At 37.2% G+C, this 14,616-nt stretch overlaps 1 protein-coding gene and 1 pseudogene across 1 annotated transcript in view; both read right to left on the minus strand.

Moving 5' to 3' along the window:
* Nucleotides 1-14,616, minus strand: part of GTF2B (general transcription factor IIB) — a 35,019-nt gene that overhangs the window by 13,761 nt on the left and 6,642 nt on the right. The window lies entirely within an intron of this gene.
* LOC144318402 (RING-box protein 2 pseudogene) lies at nucleotides 3,180-8,771 on the minus strand (annotated as a pseudogene).

Below are 14,616 nucleotides of genomic sequence, written 5' to 3' on the forward strand. Positions count from 1 at the left end.
GGTGGCCCAAAAATAGGATAGAAAGGTAAAATGGATGGACTGTCATGATGGATTTCTCTGCTTTCTCCTCATAAAAACAAACATCACTGAACTTGGGAAGCAATTTGAATTATAATATTTTTTAAAGTAATGAAACCTGTAATCATAGACTGAAGGTCTTACTGCAGTACTAACCAAACAGGGCTCTTGTCTCAAATAGATCACTCTAAGAGACTGATTTTTCTTCCTTTTTATAAAAGAGTAATAATGCTTGCACATATATATGTGTGTGTGTGTGTGTGTGTATGTGTATGTATATGCAAAACAAAACAGGATATTTTGTTACCTGTATTCTCAACACCAGAGAAAGCTACTGTAAATATTTTAGTGTATATATCTTCTGCTTTTTTAATTCGTGTAGGTGTTTTTCCTAAAATTAAATCATTTTGTGCCTGTTCCATGAAAATCTCTATTCACTACATCTGTATCATATATACCAAAACAAGATTTTTAAACAGTTTAGCCCCTTTAATAGCATCCACCAATTAAAGTGATGCCCTAATGTCTCCATGCACTGTTTTCATTTTTAAGATTTTTTTTATTTGAGGGGTGCCTGGGTGACTCAGTAGTTGAGTGTCTGCCTTTGGCTCGGAGCATCATCCCAGAGTCCTGGGATCGAGTCCCACATCAGGTTCTCCACAGGGAGCCTGCTTCTTACTCTGCCTATGTCTCCTCCTCTCTCTGTGTCTCTCATGAATAAATTAATAAAATTTTTTATCTAAGAGATAGCAGAGGGAGCTAGAACAGGAGTTGGGGGCGGGGGGTAGAGGCAGAGGGAGAAGCAGAGTCCCTGCTGAGCAGAGTCCATGCAGGGCTTGATCTCAGGACCTGAGCCAAAGGCAGATACTTAACTGACTGAACCACCCAGGTGCCCATTTTCATTTTCTTAAAGATTTTATTTATTTATTTGGGAGAGTGAGAATGTGCGCAGGTGCATATGAGTGGGAGAATGGGCAGGGGGTGGGGTGGGGTGGGGAGGAGAGGGAGAAAGAGAATCTCAGGTAGACTCCCCACTGAGCAGGACATCTCAGGACATCTGTGCAGTGGATCCCAGAACCCTAAGATCACAACCTGAGCTGAAACCAAAAGTCTGACATTTAACCGAGTGACCCAGGCTCCCCATGCACAATGTTTTCAAAGGGAAAAATGGGAATCTAACTTTGCTAGTTAGAGAAATAAAAACACAGGAACATGCACGCAACAGAAAACTACTATGGCCTTCATATTTGGGATTACTTGACAAATTCTAAATTAAAAAATCAAATATCATTAACTTGTAATATTTTAAAGAATGTATTAAGAGAACAGTGTAAATGAAAAGATAGGGAGGTATGCTCACATCTTTCAAGTGTCTCTAGAAATCTAAAAATGAGGCATCTTGGCTAATTAGTACTTTACTTCATAGCATATTCCTTTTGGCCCCAAAATAACCTACCATGAGTTTCTTTTATTGGTTGCTTTGTAATGCCTTTAAAAAGAAATATGAATTAGTGGGAAAAGAGGAGTGCAAGGAAGCTGGCCTAGGATAGTATAAATAGAAAACCCAAAACTTGGTAGTGATGTAATTTTCCCACATACGTGGGAACAATCTACATGACTCATTCAACAATCTGTGATTTGTGCCAAGAGCCATTCCCTCTTTTTATATTTTACTGCTCAAAACATAGCATTGGTAAGAAATAAAATTTCCAAAATAACTCAAATAGCATATCATGAAACTGTAACCGGACCAACAGATTAAGTGCATGAGTAACAAAATAGGGCTGACCATTCAAAAAAATCAGAGTGCATAATGGATTTTCATTTGAAGAAAACCTAAATGTGGCAGCATTTTAGAAGTTGCTCTGGAAGAAAACTACAATACATAAACTTTTCAAGGGTAAGTACACAAGGCAGCCATAATGTTTGGGTATAATCAACCTTTGAAAAAGCAGCAGCCTGCCAATAAACACTTGCACACACACACACAAAACCTCCCACCCATATCCTTTCATGTTCGAGGAACATGAACAGAGGAACAGACCAACTTTTACAAGTTCCATTCTTAACCAAACACTGATTTTTGTAAAATGAACACCAGATAGAAAGTCTATATATGAAAGTTTATAATAGCCAAAATAAAACCACTACTATAACATACAGAACACAGCACGGTTCTTTCCTCCATCTAGAGTGGGACTGCTACCACTTTGACCAGGTTCCTGAGCCAAAAAAGTAAACACATTCAATATGTATATCATAACATTACACACAGGTACACTTCTCAATCCATGTATTAAGAGAGCTGTCGGAAGAGAATGAAGTAGTTTTTTGAAGTGAACAGAATAAACCATTTATTTTTATTACAAAGTAAACTTCTGATCCAATGCTACAGTGGTAAACAATTTCCCCTCATTAACATTTGTACCTAAAACAGTTTAATTACAACATAATCTGACTGGAACTTGAAAATACTTCTGTTCCATGACTGAACAGTGAGGTGAGTGTAGATTTAGGTTTTCTTGAACCAAAGACAGGATGACAGCCTAAAAGACAGCTGAAATTCCATATGGCCAAAGGTTAAATTTTATTTCACTGGCCCAAACTTATTATTATTATTGGTTATCAACAATATCGAGAATGACTTCAGGAAGGAGAGGTCAAATTTCATCAATCACCCCTTCTCAGCCAAAAATAAATAATAAAGGATAAGGGTTGGGTTTTATTTTATTTATTTATTTTTTAAAGATTTTATTTATTTATTCATAGAGACAGAGGCAGAGGCAGAGGGAGAAGCAGGCTCCATGCAGGGAGCCTGATGTGGGACTCGATCCAGGGTCTCCAGGATCACGCCCTGGGCTGCAGGCGGCGCCAAACCGCTGTGCCACCGGGGCTGCCCAAGGGTTGGGTTTTAAATTTCACTTTGTTGGGATCCCTGGGTGGTGATGGGATCCTGGGTGGCGCAGCGGTTTGGCGCCTGCCTTTGGCCCAGGGCGCGATCCTGGAGACCCGGGATCGAATCCCACATCAGGCTCCCGGTGCATGGAGCCTGCTTCTCCCTCTGCCTATGTCTCTGCCTCTCTCTCTCTCTCTGTGACTATCATAAATAAATAAAAATTTAAAAAAAAAATAAAAATAAATTTCACTTTGTTACTATAACATTGTCTTTTTTTTTTTTCCAACTGATCAACTATAAGCATACATCAATTCCAAATGGAACTGCTTCCACAGCCCTTTGGATATCAATAAATAAATTACAGTCATTCAATTTGTAGCTCTTTCCTCCTTTAAAGTACTTCTAAGCAGTGTGTTTGACATATACTACAGAGGTAGGAATGACCAGCTTTAATATAATAAATTGTCTTATTATAGAGGATTTCTGAAAATGAAACTGACAAATACTAACATGCCTCTGATGAGTACCAAGAGACCACATAGCCATCTCCTCCTATTTGAAGAATTAGTTCCCTGGAATGTTCTGGCCTTCATAGGGCACTTGATAATAAGATCCACCAGGGCTCCAAACAAATGCACTAAGAAAGTCCTCCACCATTCTCATTTGGCGATTCTTTGGAACACCCAATATTGCTGGCAGAGAGGGTGGTGATTGTCCTGTTTCCCCCAAAGGGACATGCAGTGGTTGTGAAAGAAGGATTACATTCTCCCCAGACCACAACACAATCCTCTTGTTCATTTTTGGCTTGACATCTAATACAGGCATCCATCACCTGGACCCAGGAGATGGTGCACCTACTGCACTCCATGTCCCAGCTCCACATGGCCACCGCATTCCACTTTTTGAGACAGAACATTTGGTTGCCTCCCGGACTTGGAGCCTGAGCTCCCAGAGTGAGAGGACTCGGTGCAGGGTTGCTCACCATCTTCCATGTAGGCCATGGCGGCAGCGTGGAAGCCTGCAGCAGAGACGTTAGGTTGGGGGAGCGAATGAAGATATTTTTACTATATTCTAAGAGAGTAAGTTTCATTTCTTTGTTTTTCAAGAACAATTCGAGAATAATTGCCAAAACCATTCACATCAACCGCTACGGCACCAACCTCATGATTTGGCATTTCCACTCTTAAATATTTACCTACAAAAGTCTCATACAAGAATGTTCATAGCAGCATTACTCATTTTACTAAAAACTGGAAACAACCCAATGTCCATTAACAGGAAAATGTATCCAATGGGATATCTCTCGGCAAATAAACTACTGAGACATGCAGTAATGTAAATGCATTCAAAAACACTATTGAGCCCAGAAAGTCACTAAAAAACCCTACTACGTGATTCTATTTATAGGAAGTTCAAAAACATGCAAAATAATCTATGAAGATAGAAATCAGTACAGTGGCTGCCACTGGGTTGGGGAACAGAGGTGACTGACTAAAAAGAAACATAAAGGAACTTCTGAGAACGGAAGGAAATGGTCTAAACATCCTGATTAGTGTGTTGATAACAGCAGTATATGCAGTGTCAAGGTGCAAGCTCTACATCTGGGATCTGTGCATTATACTGCATGCAATTATACCTCAATAAATTACAAATGAAAACTCACTCCCACCAAAATACTGTTGATTTTGAATTAAGCTGCACCAAACCTATCCATTATTTTGGCAATGGCAGAACAATTATCAATCTTCTTGGACAAGGCAATACTTTCTTAAGCTCTACTTTCAGATTATATGTATGTCATTTATGACTAGATCTAATTTTTTTCCGTTAAAAATCCCATTTTCTAACTAGTAATTGCTGTAATATTTTATATGCTTATATTCAGCCACTTTTAATAGACTATTAATTTTTAAAATTTGATCTGAATATTCTAGATATAGAATCCCATCAGTGGCAAAGAACTTGTTCCTCTTCCAATGCTTAACTTCCATTTCTATTTTATATCTACAGCACTTGTCAGAACTTTCAAAACAATGCCTTTGATTTAAAACAGAAATGTCTCCAATATTTCAACATTATGCACAAAAGTAACAGGTGAACTAAAATAGACATTTATTAAAGCATCAGTCTACTATAATGCAGACTATCTTATATTGGGATTGTGCTGAGTTCATTAAATGTTTGTCATCTTAGCAAAGCACAGCATTTTGTGAGTTTTTCTTCTAGTGCTTATGCATTAACATAAATTAAGTTGTTCTCGAGTAATAATTTCAGGCCAGTGGCTTAAAACAAAGGTTTCTTTCTTATTCATACCACATGTATGAATCTACGTAGGGATAGGATAGCTTGCTATGCCATCCTCACTCAAAATGATAGAATTCCTACCACTTGAGACAAGCTAGGGGGGTAAAAGAATGTGGTTAAGTGATGCACTGACTTAATAGTTTCTAATAGTAATATTTCCACTCACATGCCGTTGGCCAAAGCCAGTCAAGGAGTGATGCTTAACTTCAAAGAAGGTGAAAAAGCATAAAATTCCAGGTAGCTCAAAGAACCAGGAATATCAGCAAATAGTCATCAATGCTGTTCCACACAACAATTAGCAAATAGAATTTAAGCACTGTATTTTGTGGGAAATTGTTCTAGGACTTCCTTTTTCTGTCAAACAACAAACCAAGGAATCAGAGTTATCATTACTGGTTGGTGATTTGCAAGTCTTCACCAAGAATATATTTTTAAATGTTTAAAAGACACATTCCCAACTGGTGTGTAGGATTCTTGATTTGCAACCATGAGGGTCTACTGCCACAAATGTACATTTTCTTCTGCTGCACCTTTAATACTTTATCATATTCACCTGGATCTTCAAGTAGTACCATAATGGCTGTCTTGTCTTCACCACTTCCTCATTCATTCTTTATATTCAGATTGCTTCTCTGCTTTGCTGATTCAATTTTCTAGAATGTTAAGTCACCTAATTATTATCTAAAACAGTTTTACTGGGACGCCTGGGTGGCTCAGTGGTTGAGCATCTGCCTTTGGCTCTCATGAATTAAAAAATAAAAAAATAAAAGTTTTACTATAAAAAAATAAAAGTTTTGTCTCCTTGGGATATCTTATTTCTTCCTGATAACATTTAATAGAAATATTATGGAAGCTTTATTTCACTGATCCCCCAAATATCCGTTATTTTCTAACTTTCTTCTAGTAAACTATGCCAGGGGCAGAATTTTGTTAAGTCCATTGGATCACTGTTCCTCTTTCACTGTAGTTTTTATTCATAAGCCTCAGGTTGACTTTTCTGCTTATCCATCCTGTACTAAAGAACGATTAATCCATGCCCGGTGGTGGCAGTCATGGTGGAAAACCTCCTAATCCATTGTCACCAGGAATTCCCAATCTCTCTGGGTACCCACAGCCACTGGCAGTTAACAGATGACCCAAATAAAATAAATTCCCAGGACGACTCTAGAAACTTATCAGGAAGGATACAGGCAGATTTGTGATTAAAGCAAAAATAATAATTGCTTAAACAAGATAGAACTTCCTCACATTAAGAGACCACAGTGAACAGTCCTACTAGACTAGTGTGACCCAAGCTCCTCCTACCTTTTTAATAAGCCATCTTGATCATGACTAGCATTTGCAGCATTAAGATGCCTACCGGTGGTTCCCTTTATCATGTCTGCATTCTACCTAGTGGAACGGAGAAAAAGGGAGTGTACATCCCTGATGGCAGGATCCAGAGTTGCACATACCTGTTCTACCTACAACTCACTGGTTAGATCACATGGTCATGCCTAGCTACAAAGGAGGTGGAAATACAGTCCAGTTGGGCAGCCACACACCTGCTTAAAATGTGGGGATTCTACTTAGTACTAAACAAAGAGTGGGGTAATAGATAGCAGGCCAACAACCCATGGCCTCTACTACTACAAGGAATTATGGGGTAGGAGAGAAAGGAGAAAGAATGTCCAGTAGAACCAAGGTACTTTGCCTCATAGTCTAAAGGAAACAGTACTTCAAGACAAACTTATCTAACCTTCTTACCATGCAAGCTATAAACTAGAAATCCAACCAGAGGTTATTTTGTAGTACAATATTAAAACCAGAATGGCTTATAGTAGCAATCTGAACAGTGCAGGGGAAAACTGCAATATACCAAAAGCAGCCAGGAAGCCAATACTGAAGAGTCTGATCTTTTAAGGCCTGACCTAGCCTCAGAATTTTTTTTCTTACTGTAAATTAATAAAGAAATTTTTAAAAAGAGTATTAGAATGAGTTACCCTAAATTTTAATTCTTTCTGCCATCTTCCTAGAAAGTGATTGGAGCATTTTGGTATACAACTAGCAGTAGAGAATTCAGAAGTAGGAGTCTTAGAACAACATTCTGCAAATTACTTGTTTTCAAAAGATAAATTAAAACGATTTGATTTGAAACTACAAAATTTTTCAAAACATGCCATGTTTGAAAGTTCAATAATCAGAATGTATTACTCAAGGTGGACAAACCCTAAGCATTGAGGTTTTTTAAATAATGTAGGTGCTTTGAAAAATTGTTTAAGTCAACACACTACATGTATTAGTCTAATGCTGAAATGAAATGCATCATTAGCTTCCACACCTTCCTAGTCATCTACCCTTCTACCATTCCTCCTTATGCTATTTCATTCAAAGAACCTTGATTTTTTAGTTTTGTTTCTGTACATTCTTATCAGAAAGCTTGCATTATGTGGCACCTAGGTGGCTGAATCAGTTAAGCACCTGCCTTTGGCTCAGATCATGATCCCAGGATACTGGGATCGAGCCCCCACATCAGGCTCCCCACCGAGCAAAGCCTCTCCCTGCCACTCTCCCTGCTTGTACTCTTTGTCAAATGATAATTTTTTTTTTAAAAAAGAAAGCTAGCATTAAAGACAATTTTCAAGAGCTATTTGATCAATAGATACTTTAAAAAGAAGTACCATTAATACTATAGCCAGTCTCTAAATCACAGTTTATGTTTCCACAATGTAAACTGAGTAAAAACTCAAAATGAAAAAAAAAAAAAAAAAAAACTCAAAATGATTTACCACTTAGGAACGAACCACATCATAGTTAATTTCCCAGACCAGCCCACAAAAGTCTACTCTATCCTGATTTGGGGCCTTAAACAAAAATCCGTATAAGTCAGTATAATTACCATTCAGAAAACCATTTGTAAAGCAAAATGCATTGTAAATTCCAGCCCTGTGTATCTGAATAAATCTCTTTTTTCCTCAAATACAGGCAGGTTTGCAGCAGCAGCGTCTACACTGAAGAACTGCAACCCTGATGGAAGATGATGCATCCTAACCTTGGTCAAAATAATTTGAGTCATTCACATACTAACACTTTCAGGCCTCTATCCTATGGGACGTGTTTCTTTATCCTTCCACTTGGAATGACCTTCCCTCCATAAACCCTTCCTCATGCTTAACGATCAGGTTTCAATGTAAATTAAACAGTAATTTCCCCAGGAAGTCACTGCTTCCTTCCTTTGTGTTCTCAACAAACTTGGAAGATCTGGAATAGAGCTTTTACCATGCTGTGATGTATTAATACACTCTCCTCCCTTTCACACAGTAGCCAAAGAATTGCTTTAGAGCTTGCTTATAGCATCTGATCCTTCCCTCCCTCTCCCTGACCAGCACAGCCACCTTAAGAGAAACAGGCTTGTTAAGTCCTACAGATCTGGATTTGAAAGGCTCTCCGTCACCTACTAGATGTAAAATCTTAAGCTAATTACCGAAGAATTGCAAGCTTCAGTTACCCCCAAAGAGTGGCTGTGTTAATCAAATAAACTTAGTAATACTCTGATGCTTAAGGTAAAATAGCACCTAAATTAAAAATTCTAAATTTAGGTAAAGAAGGCTATTTCTGGGCGGGGGGGGGGGGGGGGAGGCAGCTATCTCTGAGGGCTTAAGCAAGAATTTGAAAGTGAATATTCTTGAATTTTTTCCTTTAGGAAACACTGCTAATGCAAATTTAAAAATGGTAATCTGAGAATAAAAAAATAAAATAAAAATGGTAATCTGGTAATCTTTAAAATTTTATGGGGGGAGAAACCCCATAAAATCCTTTAAAACGGAAAGCGTTCAATCTGGTAGACTCACCCAAACACATTTTGCAAACTGACGTGCTATGATGAATGGCATCTCAGAATCACCTGCTTTTTCTACAAAGTTAAGAGAAAAGGAGTACTGGTAACCCCAAAATATCACAGAAATCTCATACTATACATTTTACACATTATCTCATTTGATTTTTAACAACTCCTAACAATTCTGAGAGGTATGGTAGCTGCTCCCCGTTTGGGGCGCGTGGTGGGGTTGGGGGGATGACTTATTTTTACACATGAAGAAAGTTAAGCTTGGAGAAATTATGTAACTTGCTTATAGTTACATAGCTCATTAACTTATAGAGCCAAGCCTAGATTCGAGGGCCACTAGTTATACTAGGAGCTATGAACACGCATAAGCTATCTGCCCCACAGGGATCTGCAGTCTGCTGACGTGGAAAAGATGAAAAGCCAAAAGTACAGAAGATCTCAAAAAATGTGGTAAATTAATAGTACAGATGTGTGTCTCTTAATAGGTTACTGATTATGATCTGAACTAGAATTTCTAGAAATGGGGTTTGGAATATTTTAAACAGCTGATTCTTAACGCACATTTATACGTCAGATGCCCTGGTATAAATATCCAGAATGACTTTAGAAAGAAGTCACATTGGCTCACATTGGCTCATCTTTTTCATTCAAATATACCTATACTATTTACTGGTAGTTTCCTTATATTCCTTTTAAGAACAATGAAAGAATTCAGGTTTAAACAGCAGATAAAAAGTGGCTTTAACTAGAAATGATAACTACATCTAAACACCACCTGATTTGAAATCCTAATTTATAAACATCATAACCAATTTTATGCTTTAACAGCAGCTTACTAACTTAATACTTTGCTGGCTATAAACAATGTACAAGGTGAAACTTTGAACAGATAATCTAAATATGATTACACTGCCACCTAGTGCTCAATTTTTACTGACACAACCACACTTAGGATTTGGGGGGAGAAACCCCATAAAACAGTGCTGTTAGAGCCAACAGCTGCATGGTAGAAATGGCAAAGCTTTGCTTTAAAAATTGGCCTTATTTTATTTATTTTTTTAAAAAAGATTTTATTTATTCATGAGAGACACACAGAGAGAGGAAGAGACACAGTGCGAGAAGCAGGCTCCATGCAGGGAGCCCGACGTGGGACTTGACCACAGGTCTCCAGGATCACACCCTGGGCTGAAGGTGGTGCTAAACCACTGAGCCACCAGGGCTGCCCAAAAATTGGCCTTATTTTAGAGATCACTACCAATACCCTAAGAATCATTGGTAAGATTAAACAGCCAATGACAAATCATAACTTCCCATGTTTAAAATAAAAGTCTCATAATTCAAATAAAAGAGAAGTCAATTAGGCAATCACTACACGTTAAATAGTATTAAAAATAGCCACAGGGATCCCTGGGTGGCCCAGCGGTTTGATGCCTGCCTTTGGCTCAGGGTGCGACCCTGGAGACCCGGGATCGAATCCCACGTCGGGCTCCCGGTGCATGGAGCCTGCTTCTCTCTCTGCCTGTGTCTCTGCCCCTCTCTCTCTCTCTCTTTCTGTGTGACTATCGTAAATAAATAAATTTAAAAAAAATGTCTAAAAAAAAAAAAATAGCCACAAAATATTGGAAACCACCCAAGTTACAGGTGAAACTAAATACCACACAACTACTTAAATACTGGGGGGGGGGGTTAAAAGACCTTCGAGGTTTGACAAAGTGTAATTTCCAAAGATGGCAGCAATACCTTTCATCAACAGTTGAGCAGTATCTAAGTGTTGAGTTTGAAATTAAGAGGAGTTAGTGACAACAGGCTGCCCTAAGTTTAAGTACAAATTAAATATTAAGTATTGAGTTGTTCAAAAACAAATCTAAGAGTTCCAGTTTCTATAGTTGTCTGATTATTTAAATCAAAAGCTATTGAAAATGCTTATTCAATAAATATGGCATAATCTAAAAAGTTTCAGACAAGGTAAAATGTTATAGCAAGCACATTCAAATCATGTAAACCAAGATTATTTATTATGAAGCACAGAATGACATCTCTGTGAACATCAGTATCTCAAATATAAAAAATGCCACAAACTTTATGCCCTTAGTGGGTTGAGGATATCTGCCCAGACTAATTTCTTCCCTGTCTCTATAGCATAAGAGATAAAGGCAGAACTGAACTGGAAACAAAGAGCGTATTCCTTTAAATCAGCAAGTTGATGCAAAGCCAATTAAATATATAATACAATCTAAATTTATGATCAATCTATGACAGTAACATATGCATTTATGTATATATGTACACATGTACATGTATTTTTTAATTTAGACTCATGGACTGTAATGTTCATTTAAGTTTTCAACATAATTTGATTATCTCTTCAGCAAAACAGAACTTTGTTAGCAGACTCTTGCCTTCCACCTTCATGGAATAGATACTTCATTTGCACGACACACTACATGTTTAACCACAAATACATGGATGAGGCTACTGTGTATTTTAAAACAGGCATCTATTATATTTTTGTCTGAAAAACCCAATTTTTAAAAAAGATTTTATTTATTTATTCATGAGAGACACAGAGAGGCAGAGACACAAGCAGAGGGAGAAGCAGGCTCCATGCAGGGAGCCCGATGTGGGACTCGATCCCAGGACTCCAGGATCACACCCTGGGTTGAAGGCAGGCGCTAAAACTGCTGAGCCACCCAGGTATCCCCAGAAAAATCAATTACCATAAAAAGATATTTCTGTATACAGAAAGGAAATTTAATCAGATTATTTTCTTTAATTTTCAGGCCTTACAATTTAAGCCTAATTGCTTTAGTTAGGATAAAATATAATAGTTTCAATGCTGGTGTTCAAGGTTGATAAGTAAATAAAACAAAACTAAAAGAAAACTAACTTGTTTGGTTTGATATAAGCAGAAAAATGCAAGTAAAGATTAGAGATTCCAAGCACAAAAAAAGGACTTAAGCCTTATGAATTAGATCTTCCTTCTCCAGTTGGTTAATCTTACAGAACTATCATGCTAGTTTGAAGTGAAGCTGATGGAAGGTTGGGAATAGAATGCAAAATTCCTGAACTGCTTTTTAAATTAGGAGAGGCAAGAAGCTGAAATTATCTGCAACCTCTATCTCTTAACTCTTACATACTACCAGTTTGATCCTAATACTATGGAATTAGAATGTTCTCATTTAACTTATGGGTTGGAAAACATTTTTCTCTAAAGGGCCATATAGTAAATATTTTAGGCTTTGTGGGTCAAGAGGCTAAACTGAGGCACTTGCATGAAGAGGAAAATTCCACTGATTTTTCTATTGGTGAAATTAAAACTATAATAATAGCTGAGTATAATTTGTTGTAATACATATCTACTACTGAGAAAGAAGAGAATTCTCTTTTGGGGTGATAATATTTCCCTTAATTGGAATTCAGTTAGTGTTCTCTATCATCAAAATCAATTACAAATGTTCATCTGTCAATGCTGTGTTAACAGGGATTTTATGTATTTCATTTTTTAAAAAGTCTTTTTCACACACAGATAAGAACTGCCAAATACTGATATTAATCTGCAAGCATATGACTTTAATTGAGCATATTCATTGCTTGAAAGGCATTTATAGAATTTTATTACATTCTTCTGATATTTTGCCTTTTAACATGTCATTACATTGTAGATTAATCACTCCCAATTGAAGGTTAGGTGGAAGGTCCTTAATTGCAGAGTTAAACAGATTCTGAAATATGAAAATTTCCTTTGCATCCAGGTCTGGAAAACACTGATTAAATTATAGTTTGAGTTTGGAAAATATAGCTGCTGCAGATTTGTGTGGGAATGAAGATCCTAGTTCCTGTTTTAACTTCTGACGGTAATGAAAGTTTATAAAATACATTAAAGCAACTTGACGTTGTTTGTGATTCAAATAATGTTGTTGCTAAATTGACTTTATTACAGTGCAATCTTAACATATAGGCACTATTTTGCCTTGTAATTCTAGGTTGAATTAATTAAGAAATATTAGCAAGTCTGCAGCAAAAGCTAATTTCTAAGCCATCCAGTGTTCAACAGTAGTGGTCGAAGGCAGGACTGAGTTCAGAAAAATTTCAACCTTGGCCCTGAGCTCAAAAACAATTTTAAGAAAACTTTGCTACCACTAAGCTATCAAATTACTCTGTGGTAGGCAAGTTGAGATATTCAGCTTCTATTTCTGACAACGATTCACTGAAGTGCTGACAGTTAAGTCCATGAGAGTGAATGAAGTTCACTACTGATATACCGCTCAGTAACAGAACAGATTCAAATCTCTTCTACAATGTACTTGCTGACGAATACAATAAATAATTACAGGCTTTACAAATCTTACACTTTCACAATCTCTGTCCAACTAAGTCTTCTTCCACATGTATTTTTACCATCATCAGTTTTAACACATCTTAGCAGATTCCACTTCAGATTGTACTCAATTAGCATTTTTGTAACTTCTTTAAAAATAGTTTCTCCTGTAGTTGTTCCATGCAGATGATTCAAACTCTTAAAAACTCTGCACTGACACAATGAATCAACAACTCAGTAACATCTATCTAGTCATCAAGAGTCTAGGGAAGAAAAAAAAAATGTCTAGGAAAAATACTTGAAATTTGCCTGGACTTTTAATCGACTATCAGCGTTGCTCCCAAGGTCCTTAATTCTTCAAGCAACTGTTTTTTGCTGAGAGGCTAATTGTCTTAAAAAAGTTTTTTTCTGGACACATTTCTTTAGCTATCACAAACACAAATTAACTAACTCATCATTGATAAATGGCTTACCCTATATGGGCTACAAATAAGCCACTCAGAAACTTACTTTAACTGCAGCCTTATTGTATTCTTTTATTGTTGTGAAGAAATTCTGCTGTGATGAGATATTCCACTACATATTTTCTAAATTTTCTGATCATTGTTTTACTAAATTGGTATGAGAATTGTTTATCTGGTAAGGTAACATGAAAGTTTATTATATTCTTTTAGCAGAGCTATAGAATCACTGCAAAATAAATTCAAAGCTTTGCCAGCTGATTCAATAACAAAATAACCCTTAAAAGCATGTACTTTAAAAGCATGACTTTCGGGATCCCTGGGTGGTGCAGCGGTTTGGCGCCTGCCTTTGGCCCAGGGCGCAATCCTGGAGACCCAGGATCGAATCCCATGTCGGGCTCCCGGTGCATGGAGCCTGCTTCTCCCTCTGCCTGTGTCTCTGCCTCTCTCTCTCTCTGTGACTATCATAAATAAATAAAAAAAAAAAAAAAAAAAAAAAAGCATGACTTTCAAAGTTCACTTTTTTCTTTTTGTTTTGACATGACGGGTATGGTAACAAAATAAAATGTTGCAGTATGGAGACAGGCTTTGTACTCAAAACGCTAAGCAATTTTAACTGCATTACTGGCATTTATAGTGCACTGGGCAGCAGTATGAAGTGAAGAGAGCACCACATATGGTCTCTGTGGCAACTACAAAATTCTGCTGTCATAATGCAAAGGCAGTCACAGACAATATATAACTAGCAAGTGTGGCTGTGTCCAATAAAACTTTATGTATGAATGCTGAAATT

The sequence above is a fragment of the Canis aureus genome, chromosome 8 (genome assembly GCF_053574225.1).
Source record: "Canis aureus isolate CA01 chromosome 8, VMU_Caureus_v.1.0, whole genome shotgun sequence".
Taxonomy (NCBI): domain Eukaryota; kingdom Metazoa; phylum Chordata; class Mammalia; order Carnivora; family Canidae; genus Canis; species Canis aureus.